Raw genomic sequence first — 13,638 nt, 5'->3', positions numbered from 1 at the left:
GCAGAATCAGGTTGCGCCTGGCGTCTTTTATACTCGATAAAATTATTATGTAACTGAACTTAATTGTGATTGCATTGATGTTGTTACATTTCTTAAATAGGCGGTGGTGGTGGTGGTGGGAGGAGGTTGTGGTAATCGGTGGTTGGTGGTGGTGATAATCGGAGGTGGTGGTGGTGGTAATCGGTGGTTGGTGGTGGTGGTGGTAATCGGTGGTTGGTGGTGGTGATAATCGGAGGTGGTGGTGGTGGTAATCGGCGGTGGTGGTTATATATATATAGGTGGTTATTAGGTTGGTTTTAAATTAAATTAGGTTAAGGATAGGTTAGTCATTTCAACGTTTTAGGACACTCCTTATCACTATAGGGAAGGTGGCCTAATAAAATCATGGTCCCCTCAAAAAAACCATGTTCCCTAAAAAAATCATTCATTATAAACCTGCCGGATGAGTTCTACTCACGGCAGAGTGGGCCGTGGGTATAGCGGGCCTTTGGCTTCGGGTCAGCAAATAGTGCCGTAGCAATTGTTTCCCGTGGAATTCTCTTGAAACCCAAAGTGGTGGCTAGTAAACCAGTAGAAGACCACAATCCCCATCTAATGAGACAACTCCCCAGTTCCTCCAGTTCCTCCCACCTTCCTCAACTCTCCTCTTTCTTCGATTATGGATGCTATAAAAACAATCGATTTTTTGAAACCGTATACACAGAGAAGATTATACTTCAGGTAAGTTGGGATTTGTAAAATTAGGTCTTCTTGTTTTGATTTTCTGAAACTAGGGCTTTAAGTAGTAATTATTTATGTAGGAATCAACCTAATTGCATGTCGATTTCAATTATTTCGCACTGATTTAGAATTTATCTTCTTTAATTTGGATTGTTTTATGATATTGGGTCAGATTTGGAAAAAGGAAATTCATCAATTTCATTATTCTCTGCAGGACATCATCGATTTTATCTGCACAAGCTGGTAAGAGATTTAATTTCTTGTTCCTTGATTTCCTGCTGCGATTGTCATACGTTTTGAGTTTCTTTTAGATGAAAGTTCAATTTTTGTCTTGAAATTCCAGCTAATGTTCTTCCTTTATAACATCAAGTATACTAGGTTTACACTAGGTTTTTGTTTAGCACTCTATTTCTGATTCAAGTGTAATTGCAAAACCCAGTATGCATGTATTTCTAGGTTAGTCAAATACTATTTTTGGTTATTCTCAGAGAATGTTGTTTTTTCAGTAAGAGATGTGCATCTGGATTTGTATTAAGTTTCCATTCTTATGAACCCAGTTGTTTGAGGGTAGGTTGTTGGCTTAAGTATCAGGAGTTTATGAAAATTGCTTTACTGTTTGGTATTCTCACTCTAGAAAGAAAGAAAAACCATGGACAAGTGCACTATTTGCTGGGCTTCAAGGTGGAAGATAGTGAGACCTAATACTCCTTCTAAGATACTGCACCACTTCACGTTTGTTTATGTCTTCCAAAAATGCCGAAGACATGAGATGGCATGAAGAACGACGAATTGATACTTGTGATCCAAGTAGTCCAGTGAACCATATTGATGTGTACTTGAGACCTTTGATTGAAGAACTTAAAGATGTATGGGAAGGAGGGGTTGATACTTAAAGAGATTCTTTTAGATCCAAATTTAGATTTTTGTTTTAAAATTCCAGTCATTGTTTCCTTGTTCATGTGATAAGTCATCGTTGCATTCTATGAATCACAGAATAGTTTTCATGGTGAATGTATATTTGGTGAAAAAATGTCAGATTTGGTCACTAAGTATATCTATTGTTGTTTGGTTCTCGAGGGTGTGAGATATCACAACTTTATTCTTATAGCACAAAGTTAATTTTCTTCACTTCTATTTCTTCTTGGCCGTTAAGTTTTGATATACTGGTGCAAGTTTCAGCATACTAAGATGTGATCACCTGGTATGGAAATTTCACACGTTTAAAATGAAAATGCCACTCTTCGTGGGTGAGATGATTACACATAACAGTGGTATTATGCACAATGTTAAACCTGAAATTATAAGTCTGTAACTATGCCCTGTTGTGTTGTTGACCACAATTTCTCAAGCTAGTGTGAAATTAACTCTCTGTGTTATTGACTTGTTGCCTTGTTGATGTGATAAGTCATTCTGTTGTCTTTTTATGTGATAAGTCATTTTTATTGACCTGTTGCCTTGTTACTTATTCACTATATTGAAGGGGAGGAGAGCATGTTAGTCCAAATACAAGATCGCTTAGATTTTTTTTTCAAATTTGACCCATTCTGCTCATCTTCCCTAGCAGGAAAAAAAACTTTATGTTTTCTGTCTCTACTGGTGGTAAATCTCTGTCTCTCTGCAAGTGAAGTTTGGCCAAGTAGAAGAGGCACTCGATGATAATTAGGGTGCTCAAGTTGGTTCGTACTTGGTAAGTTCTCTTTCACGATCTCAGTAGTATTACTTTTTATTTGTGCATTTGTTATAAAAATTACTCCATATATGTTTTTGAGTTTCAGCTGCAAATTTCAGGTCTTCTTGGATTTCACTCCTTCTTCCAAGTGGTTTTGGTTGTTGCTGCTACTTTGCTGTTGCACATTCAAGGTAAATGTTACATGACAATAGAATCTGTTTTGCGTTGTATGAGCTCGAAAACTAGTACTCCGCCGCTTCCCGATAAAGTCTAGGCTTCAGCGTCTGTTTATGTCTTCCAAAACTGCAGAGGATATGAGATAGCATAAAGAAGGGCGAACTGATACTTATGATCCAAGTAGTCCAGGGAACCGCATTAATATGTTCTTGAGACCTATAAATTTCTCCAGTAGTTATAATGATATTCTCAAGAATAAAATTGTTCAAGAAAACTCTTTTGACAAATAAATAGTTCTTCCCGGCCCATGTGCTGGTCTTGTCGTATGATGCTTTGAGAAGGTAAAGTATTAAGATTGATAGATTTTTTTATGCACCATAGTGTTTCTCTTTGGAGAAGGATATTTGTCTCACAAATAGGACCGCTCAACCAAAACGTGGAGCAGGGTGGCACTACAAACTCATGTACAATTTAGTAACTTACATTTATAACTTATATTTCGGATAGCTTGTTGCTGTTAAAATGCTGTTGGAGTATTATATTAAACTCACTTACAGGGATGATTCCTGAAATTGGGAATGTGATGAGAAATGAAATGGCTTAGAAATGTCACTAAGGATTTTAGTGTTTCAATGGGAATAATATCGTCATTGTTGGCTTTGCTTTCTGTCAATGTTCTAATATCATGATAAATTGATTATGTCAGCATCTGACTCCGAAACAAGCTAACTTTACCTTAGCGTATCTGGATTACTTTAATACCATACCAATTATCTCAATAACCTGATCCCACTTCTAGTATGCATTCTAGTCTTGGATTTCTTTGTGTTTTGGATTGGTTTGTGCTTGGTTGACTCAAATTTTTTAGTTTTCATGTTGTGCTATATTGGTTGTTATTCTTTTGTTTTTGTGTATTTGATAAGCTATGGGAAGGAGTTGATACTTATGATACTTAAAAGAGTTTATTTTAGATCCAAAGTTTGATTTAAAAAAAAAAATATTTTCCAGTTTGTTTTTGTTTCCTTGTTGATGTGATAAGTCATTATTGCCTTGTGTACGTTAATGTGTATGTTTCTGGTGTATCTGATATTTATTGATCTGTTTAGGGACTTGTATGATACCGGCAGGGGAGATTTTGGCAAAAAATTCTCTCTTTCATAGATTGGAGCAAACCTGTTATATTTGTAAAACCCATTTGTAAACGTCGTACAAAAAACTTGAGATGTTGATGGTCGAAAGATCTCCATTTCAGGTGGTCTCATATTCCATTGCCTTGGGGAGCTGCGTTGTGGCCATTACCTCTTGGGACGGGCCATGGGACATACATTTGTTCAATAATTTATTCTCATAATTACATGGTTACTTGGTTTGGTATATATAGCCTATGAGGATATCGAATTATAAAGAACACCATCTTTCGGGACTGTATGGCTTAACGCCTTGGTGACATATTCTGCAATTCTGAGGCTTGTAGGTTTGAATTTTATGGGCAACCAGTTGCAAATTGCTTGGTATTCTACCATCCTTCTGGCTTGTTCAACTATTGAATCTGAATTTGTGTTAGATTATGAGTACATGTTTTACGTTTTAGTCTTTGATCATAAATGGCTATGGTTACCTGCGCTTCTGAGAGTTATCTATGAAGCTAAAAAGTTAAAAATGGTTGAATTTCTTGATATGAGCCATATTTTATAGACTAAATAAATGATTTAGGATATCCCGTTCGATTATGTTATTGAATTGAATTAATGGTGAAATTGGGCTGTGATGATCATTACACAGCTTTATGCCAGTTCTGCTTCAGAAAATTCTTGATAGAGAGAGCTGAAATGCGAATATTCCTTAGAAAATTTTCAAATTTGACCCATTCTGCAAATTTTAGGTCTTCTTGGAGTTCCCTCAATCTTCTAAGTGGTTGTTGCTGCTGCTGCTGCTGTTACTTTGCTGCTGTACGTTCAAGGTAAACGTTACATGAAAGTGGAATTTGTTTTCCGATTGTAGTTTTTTGTATGAGCTGGAAAACTAGTGCAGGACAGCTTCATTGGTAGTTTGATACTTTTGAACAAGTTGAATTTTGGTTTTACAGAATTCGTCAGTATTTTCTGGTAGAATGAAGGTTTTAGGGTAATTTGATTAACCACTTTATATGCGATGTGGTCTTGATGCTCTATTATAAACTTGCAATACACAGAACTGATAAGGTTTTCAGAGTTTATTTCTCATATAGATTAGCTTTCATTTTACTTAGAGATGGAAGGTTCACCATTTAGCTTCATCATCAGTAACTAGTAAGCATGTTACGAATCAACTCTTTTTCGATTGTGTAAGCTTATTATGTGTTTTTTTATCCACACGTTGTGTCATCTTTTTGTTTTGTCATGATGTGCTTACTTGTTGTTTGTGGTTCTTGCAGGAAATATGGATGAAAACCCACAACCTCCGGCAGCAAAGAAAGTAAGAGGAGGGGCTAAGTTGAACTTCCTTAATAAGCTGAAAAAGGGTGAGAAAGTATCACTGGAATTTCGCCGGGGTGCACCAGTTGGACCGAACGCAAATAAGATCTCGGCTTATTGTGGAAAGCTGGCACTAAATGGAGAAAACTTCCCGTTTGACATTCCAGACTGGTCTGATATGCCCCATAAGGAAGAAAAGCTTGAAGAAGCCATTGAAGAGCTGAAGGTTAAGAAAATTACTTTAACCAATATATTAAATTATTTTATTGATTGAAGGCTAAATTTTAACTGATGAATATTGTAGAATATTTTTCATTATTCTGGTGAGATCAACTTTTGGGTGGAGGAGAAAATCCATGAAAAATGGAAGGCAAACAAACGTAACATGAGGTTGGAACATTTTGATGAGAAGAAGACTGATGCACAAAACCGAGCTAGTTGTCCAAACAAAGTTATTGACACTCAGTGGGCAAATATGTTGATATATTGGTGTTCACCTGAATTCAAGGTGAGAATGTTTACAGATTTATCGTTTATGAGTTTATATGTTAAATTGTGACTTCTAACTTCTGAACCTTGAAAAAGAGTGAGAATGGTTGGTTGTGCCTCATCATGGTGGTACTAAGTCATTCGTGAACCACGCGATAGAGGTAACGACTAATATGAATCGGTATTGATAGTTAATGTTATGTAGATCTTGACATACTATATATGAACATATAGAAGAGATAACGCAAAAGAAAGCAAGTCGAGCGGCTGTGTATCAGAAAACCTATAGAGCCAAAGAAGGGAAAGGAGACCAGTATTCTAAAATCATGGGAGCTGAGAAACCAGGTCGGATTCGTGGTGTTGGTTCAACAATTAAAGTAACCAAGCTTACGGGAGAATCTTCTTCAAATGTTGTCCAAAACAACGAGGAAAATGCTGCATTAAGAGATGAAATAAAAAAACTGAAGGAGGATCAGGTTCATATGCAGAACGACATGGAAGAAGAACGTCTTGAGATGAAGAAAACTGTAGATGATATGAAAAAGGCTAACGAGGAATCACAGAAAAAAATAGATGCCCTTTTGCTGCTGTTTGCTGGTCGGTTATGTATTAGCATATCCACAAATATTTTTGGCAGTGTATTCTCTAGATTCTTAAAGCTTTCTCGGGCATGTATGAGTATATCCGCAAATATTTTACAAGCTTTCCTAATTGCATTTTGTTTTGTAGAGGGACCTCCCACATCCAGAGCCATAGAGTTGTGATCTTATTACACGAATCTGAGGTAATGTTTTCTGCTTTATTAGTCTATTCATATGATTACAGTTGCTTATAAACCTCTAAACATGTTCCCCTTGCTGCAACATATTAGAAAGACGATGGCATAATTGTTAAGTTAGACTCTGGATTAACGTCATGGACTATAGTGATTTTTGCAGAACATTCTTTATTTTAGCTGTCACGACACACATTAGCATTATCGTTAGCCAATAGCCTGCCAACCATCTAATTAGTATTTGCGTACACCAGTGGATGATATACATTCATATTGAATTATTAGGAAATTTGGAAATGGGTGTACTGGTTCCGTACTACTCTGAATTTTTTGTTCTTTTTTCTTCCATGGATTGATTTGTGGGTAACTAGGTATATCGGCTTAAATGTTTGATGGATATTTGTACTTGTTTGAATCCATAGGTGTATATGAGAGATCATATGTTCTTCTCTATCTTCTTAATGGTTTAGACCACATGTTATATTTGAAGGGATAAGAAATTAAGCCTCTGTAATGTTGTATACATGGATATTTTCTACTGTTATTTGTCATTGATATCAGATTTGATGTCTACATTTTGCAGGTTAATTTCATTGAAAGAACATGTTCAAGGTGTTGGAAGATATATGACAATTAACTTTGGAAGTAAGAAATCCATCTGTGATAGTTTAAGTATTTTATTTTCATTCACTTTAAGTATTTTGTGTATCAAACTCAAAATGGTTTAGTATTAAGTATTTATTTGCTTCCTGTATCAGACTCGGAATGGTTTAGTATTGAGTTTTTATTTGCTTCTGAATGTAATCAATCAGACAAACATGTAGTACTTGTGTTTTTTAATGAATAAATTGTTTTTCTGAAATTGTTGTAAAGTAAATATTGTCTTGTTATTTAAGTGGCTAGCGGTGTAATCCAACTAAGTAAAATGACCTTGGAGCACCCACGCGTGAAAAACGTGGCTAATAGTCCCACACATGTGCCATCCAACTAATTATTACCCACAAAAATACCCGTGGTAAAATGATCATATATTATTAGCCACGCATAAAAACCGTGGCAACAGCCGTGGCAAACAGTTTTAGCCACGGGAGTATTTGTCACGAGGAGGCTGCGGTGGCAAGTTATTTTTTGCCACGGATATTTTGTCAACTGCCACGGTTCTTTGATGTGGCTGAAACTTCGTATTTTGTAGTGAGTCTTACTAAAACTGGTTGTAACGGCTTATACCTGTTGCAAAAAGGGGTATTACAAATATTTTGTAACGGCAGTGGAGCCGTTACGAATTTTGCATTGTAACGACGTTTGTAACAGACACAAACCGTTACTACGTGGCGAGTCGTAATAGGCGAGAGACGTTACGAAATTTTTGTAACATGACAGTCGTAACACCTGAGAGCCGTTACGAATTTTTTAGTAACAAATAAATTACTGCCAGTCAATATTGACCTGGTCAAAATTGGTCATTATTGGCCGGCAGTTCATTTTGTGCCGGAAATAAGCCGGCCATTTCAAATATCCTGCATACACCTTTCATTCCATCCAAAATCCACATTCAATACTTTCTTCAATCAATTCGTTTCAACATTCAATCAATTCAAAAAAGAATACAAATTCTTTTAAGTACCAAAAAAAATTTGTTCATTGTTAACTATCAAATTCTGAGGGAAATCATAGAAACCTACTAAGTTCTCAAGTTCAGTTTATTCTCACTTAAATGACTATAAGCAGAAACTACATAGAAACCACATGCGCAAGGAATTTCAACAAATCAGTTCAGTTTTTCTATTTTCAACTTCCATGTACATTATTCTTCAACTAATTTATCCAGCATTTCCATAAGGTATATCAACGAGACTACCAAATAAATGAGCAATTATATTTTGGAACTTGTAAAAAACCTACCTCTACAGCTTCAGAGGAGCATACATAGGCTACATATGGCCACATCATGCAGGTTCGGGTCCATATGCTAATGCTGGAGGAATGTGATGCTCAACTTCAGAAATTTCACTGGAGAATGTGGAAGGCAACGGGCTGAACCATCAAAGGCAAACTTCTTCACAAGTTTCTGGACCCTTTTAGGATGCGTAAAACTTTCGTCATCAAGATGATCACAGGAAGTAGTAAAACAAAAAGTTGGAGCAAAATATCCTGCATATCAAAATTAAAAACATTGAGATTGCAATCCTTCACCATTGGAGTGAAATGCAAAACAAATCATACAAAAACTGCAATGTAGTGCACATTACCTTGGTTGGCTTGATACAAACCCTAAGGAAGTTCAGAGTTCATAAGTGGCAGCTCAATATAGTGCACATTATCCCTGCCTCATTACATTATCCTGCAGGAAAATAACAACATTAATGACATAGTTACAGGGATTACACTCATCCATTTCTTTGATATAAAGGTACCTGAATATGAATGCTGAACAAACTGAACAATAAGGCCAATAAATACCTATGGAAGCGCATGATGGAAAAGTGTAAAGGAAGTGCTGATTTAACCTCATCGTTGCTAATCCATGACAGAACATCCGAAATAATTTCACCGCCATGTGCGAACCTGCATAGAAACAGTTACACGATGTCAGCTATGGAAAAGCTTTTTATGGAATTTCATAAATCGAAGACAATTTACTTCAAACACATAATTGGAACTGTCTATTTGGAAAAAAAAAATATAACAGTTGGACATTCCACATTGAACTACAACAAGTTTCATTCTTCTCCCCCAACCTCATTATAAGACGCAAGACATCAGTGTAATAAAATTAGAAAGCGTTAAAAGATGCAAACTTACCAAAATTGAACAATTAAATAATGAAGCTCTGTCCGCAAAACAAAACAATATAATCAGACACAGTAACACATGTTGAAAAACCAAAACATCACAATTTGAATTCAAACAATGAGTAAATTCAGTATTACCTTGAAGACCGATATCTTTGGATTCAACCGCTCTCGACATGTATCACCCGAGAGAGCAGTGATCGCTGTCGTATGCGTCAAAACTAAATTACACTTTCTCACTACTCAAAATATATAATATAGCAAGGGTAAGAAAGGATCATTCCCACAGAGAGGTCTAGGTTGTCGCTTGTTTCGATTTCTTATATACACAAAGGTAACAAGGGGGGTTTTCTGATTTTTATAAACTAAGTTATACTAAAAACAAATAAAGTAAAGCAAACACGCAAATCAAGATATAAAGATATTGGTTAAGGATATTGTTTTCATTCACTAACATGTTCTTGTCTTAATAACTAGAATTGATATTTAATCTCTCATTATCAAAGGCCCTAGGAAACCTTGATCGCAAGAATATCCCGCAAATCTCCTCTTATCATCAACAAACACATTAAAGGATGCGAATATGAATTATATCTAAGAGAACAACCTAACATGTAAAAGCACTAATCAAGTTTAATTCCCTAGATGCACTAAGTTCTATGAAATCATGCCAATCAAAGCAATCGAATGTGTAAAAGCACTAATCCGATTTAACAAAGATTATGGTTCACATATGATTACAAGGATGCATCACTACAAGCTATAACCATATTTATGCTACTTGTAATCAGGAATTTATCACTTTTACATATAACAAATCCAAATCTAGCAATAGAGACGAAAACAAACTCAACCGATTCGCGACTCGATCAAACAAGCATTCAAATCATGTAACGAGATAAATAGTGAATCATAAACGATAATATTTAGACAAAACTAATATATCAAACAAGGATTCATGTTATGTGAAATCCAACTAATCCATAACCAATGATAAAATTAAGTACTCATGTTAAAAGAGTTCATCACAATAATAAATAGAAGTTTCATGTTTCTAAACCCTAGAACAAAAGTAGTAGAAGAGATCCCCCGATTGATTATCCTAATACCTTTTTATAGGTTTACATTGCTTGGCCTTCACGTACTTAGTTTGATTTAGGAACTCGACCCAAAAATATGATCTAACGACTCCAAAGTGTAAATACACGTTTCCAACTACCTAAGTTTGCGAACCCAGTCCGCAAACTTCAAATTCCAGCAGAAATTTTCGGAATTAAGTCTGCGAACCCGGTATGCGAACCCAGTTCGCGGACTTCACTGTCTTCGGTATTTGATAAAAATTGTTTTGGTCACAACTTCTTCATCCGAACTCGGAATGACCTCATTATTTTTGAATTCTTTTTATCTTTCAATTATCTTAAAAATGATGATGATAAATCCTTAATTTGAATGAGATAATATCAATCTTTGGCCTGTATCTTGATTATGAGTGTTTTGCTCCTTTTCGTCGCACTTCTTCCACTTCTCTTGGACTTGGGCACTTGGATACTTGGAATACTTCTCTTTTTATCTCTTTTCAACACTTTATAGCTCCTTTTTGGATGATTCATCTAATTGAGACAAATAAGAGAAAACCAAAGTAATAATACGAAAATATGCAAGAATAATAGCTAAAGCAAGTATGGAATGGATACTAAAATCATATGAATTATGCACTTATCAAATTTCCCCACACTTAGATTTTGCTAGTCCTCGAGCAAACTAAATAAAACTAATCCTAAATATAACAACTCCATCTCGTCGAGAATACGGTTACTCTTAGCATGAATAACAGGCCTTTAAACCCCTAGGTGTCCCTAGTGGACGAGTTATAGTCTCGGGAAGGCTTACAAGAGGTATACCCACAAAACCTACTCCAATTTATTGCCTTGGAGGAACCACTAAGGATAGACAAAAAGAAAAAAGCCAAATAATTAGCTTGCATATGGTCTTTAGCTACAAACATCCCACATACATTCCAATCATCACACATAAGAAATTACTTACATGTGACATTCAACCTGATTGCAAAACTCTAATAAGATAGTCATCGTACTTGTTGCAACATTTATCACAACACTCGCATACTGAAATCACATGGATAGATAAGAAAATGGAAATGGAAAAGTGAAGTGTGCAAATGTTGACTTAAGTGAAAGATGTTACCCACAATACTTGTATGAATGTCGTCAAAGGATATATATTTATAGCACAATAGTTGAGAGAAGCACCCATTTAACTCGACCACATGATTAGATACTATAAGCGTATGTTCCTTGTCAACAAGTATGTGATAGTTGCCTTGGATCCTGCACTCCACGCTTGCTTAGGCGACGGAGATAGGGACAACGTTTCACACATACTGCTATCAAAGTGTCAAGAATCTCATCAATAGTCTCTTTGACTTGCTATATAATGATGATATGGTTTTTGTTTTCATCGACTATGATTATCGCGATTCCGGACCTATCATTTATTAGTGTCGATAAATGAAGATGAGCTTTATTTATATATAATTTTTTTTTCCGGCTCACTCTTTACTCTTTACGAGTGTAAGACAATTGCCTTATGGGGCTTTTATATAAACTCAACCAATGATTACCTTGCTACAACATCCATGGCAGTATCAGGATCCCACCAAATCACTTTAGAGAAACATATAACTGCAAAAATAAAAATAAAGTGATTCAGTAATGATTAATTGCGAGGATGACTCCTTCAAACGACTACCATAACTTAGTTTCGTATTCAATTATGAACGTATATGTTTAAGGATTGAAATAAATGGAACTTAATTTATAGCCGTAAGAACTGTTTCAACCTTAAAAGGTTTAGAGTGTCATCCTAATTAGCTCATAATTAACTCCAAAAGATGAAGTCTCAAGAATGCAAGAAATCAAAGAGTATGATTTATTTTATTTTTTTTATGCAAGCCAAATGATAGACACATTTTTGTGTCTGATATAATCTCAGTTGTATATATTGTTAGTGCTCGATTTTGTATTTATTATGGCTTTTAATGTCTTTGCAGGTGTTTTTGGAAAAATAAGCTTTTGCGGCGAAATTGGCTCGAAAGGTGGTTTTTGCGCTCGCGGGAGAAAAGCACTAAAAGGACCCCTCATTTGGATAAGGGGCATCTCAATTACTAAGGGGCGGCCACTTGCTATTCGCACCTCGGGAATGGATAAGGGGCAGTCATCTTCAAGAATTCAAAATATGCTTTTTGGCGGGAAAACAAGTTCACTCACCGGCATAATTTAGGTTCCGATTTTTGACGTGTTCTAAGGAGATTCAATGGCAGGATTGTGTTGGGATGGACTCGTATGAACTAAACATGGTTGGTAAATCAGTTTTTATAGACTAGAATGGGCTGGATTGTTAGTTCTCGACAAAACAGGGGATGGAAGTTTCCCGGGATATCGTGGCTTAAACTTGGCAGTTACGTGGGAAGATGGAGAAGAAATATTACCTTACGTTTCGACTCTTATCTACTTTAGGAAGTTTCAAAAAAACAGAAGCCGCGTAAAGATAAAAAAGGAAGGGAGAAGAGGTCGTGACTTACAGAGAAGAATACGGGAAGATAATTGAAATATTTCTCGAAATATCTTCTTTTGTGGATATATATATGAGCTGTATGAGTTCCAGGAGGGTATCGAGAGTCGGGGGGTAGTTGCGGAGTAAAAACGAGAGCTGCAGAGACGATTTCCATCAACAACAGTCGAGAGGTAGAAGAAGAACAGAACCGTCACCTTTTCTTTCGAACTGTAACAGTTTTGCAACAATTATTTATGTTAGGGTCTTCTCTGTAACACTCTTCTCCATAACAGTGGATCCTGTAACAATTATACCTGTTACAAACCCGCTGCTTCATACCTCTTCTTCAATAAAACACCTTTTTGAGCTATGAATTATTATTTTGAGCGTGTTTTCACCATGAAGAGCTAAAACCCAAAACTGGGATGACGGAGGAAGCCATTCTATATGCCTGTGGTAAATTTATTTAATTCATGTATGACTTTTGCACTATTTTAAATTGATTCATGATTTTTCTTAATTGATTGTGATTTTGTTTGATGACGTATTCTTGGTCTTAGTATTTTTGATACGTCATGCTTGTGATTTACAGTCAATCTTTTATAAAATCTACCTTGGAAAAGAATAAAGAGTTAATATTTATTATGTTATGAGCTATAATTGTCTGGAATTGATAGTTGAACCAGATGAATATGAGAATCGGTGGAATCTTAAGTCTCAGTACCTCTCGATATCGTGACAATCGCGTATATATATATTTTTTTGTTTTTATTTTTAAGTCTTATCAAGTCCGAGTTGAACGAATCTTATTTACCACTTCTACAATCACATCACCAAACATGTTTAACTACTCCCACACACTTAAACTCAACATTGTCCTCAATGTTCCAAACCGAAAATTCTGATTTATGACATAACAGCCCTGAAAAACTCGAAAACTGTACAAATGGGCAGGGAACTAGGAAAGGCATCCTAAACTAAAGTTTTTCT

The 13,638-nt window shown here is 35.8% G+C and overlaps 1 long non-coding RNA gene, 1 other non-coding gene and 2 pseudogenes across 8 annotated transcripts; all 4 read left to right on the top strand.

The window, feature by feature from the left end:
* Positions 1-588: 588 nt before the first annotated feature.
* LOC113314959 lies at positions 589-7,145 on the top strand. 7 transcript variants are annotated; one of them, XR_003342623.1, is made up of 9 exons: positions 589-720; positions 893-963; positions 2,285-2,407; positions 2,509-2,580; positions 4,449-4,526; positions 4,980-5,245; positions 5,324-5,527; positions 5,605-6,292; positions 6,867-7,145. It is a non-coding gene; the product is annotated as an uncharacterized LOC113314959 (long non-coding RNA). The 7 variants fall into 7 exon arrangements; XR_003342622.1 differs by adding an exon at positions 3,673-4,077 and having other exon boundaries at positions 5,324-6,292; XR_003342618.1 differs by having other exon boundaries at positions 935-963; positions 5,324-6,292.
* Positions 3,945-4,036, top strand: LOC113319923. Its single transcript, XR_003345894.1, has one exon. It is a non-coding gene; the product is annotated as a small nucleolar RNA SNORD96 family (small nucleolar RNA).
* Positions 4,172-4,251, top strand: LOC113319889 (annotated as a pseudogene).
* Positions 4,323-4,435, top strand: LOC113319815 (annotated as a pseudogene).
* Positions 7,146-13,638: the final 6,493 nt, after the last annotated feature.

Source organism: Papaver somniferum, chromosome 10 (genome assembly GCF_003573695.1).
Source record: "Papaver somniferum cultivar HN1 chromosome 10, ASM357369v1, whole genome shotgun sequence".
In the NCBI taxonomy this organism is placed as follows: domain Eukaryota; kingdom Viridiplantae; phylum Streptophyta; class Magnoliopsida; order Ranunculales; family Papaveraceae; genus Papaver; species Papaver somniferum.
This window is presented reverse-complemented; position numbering and strand designations above follow the sequence as displayed.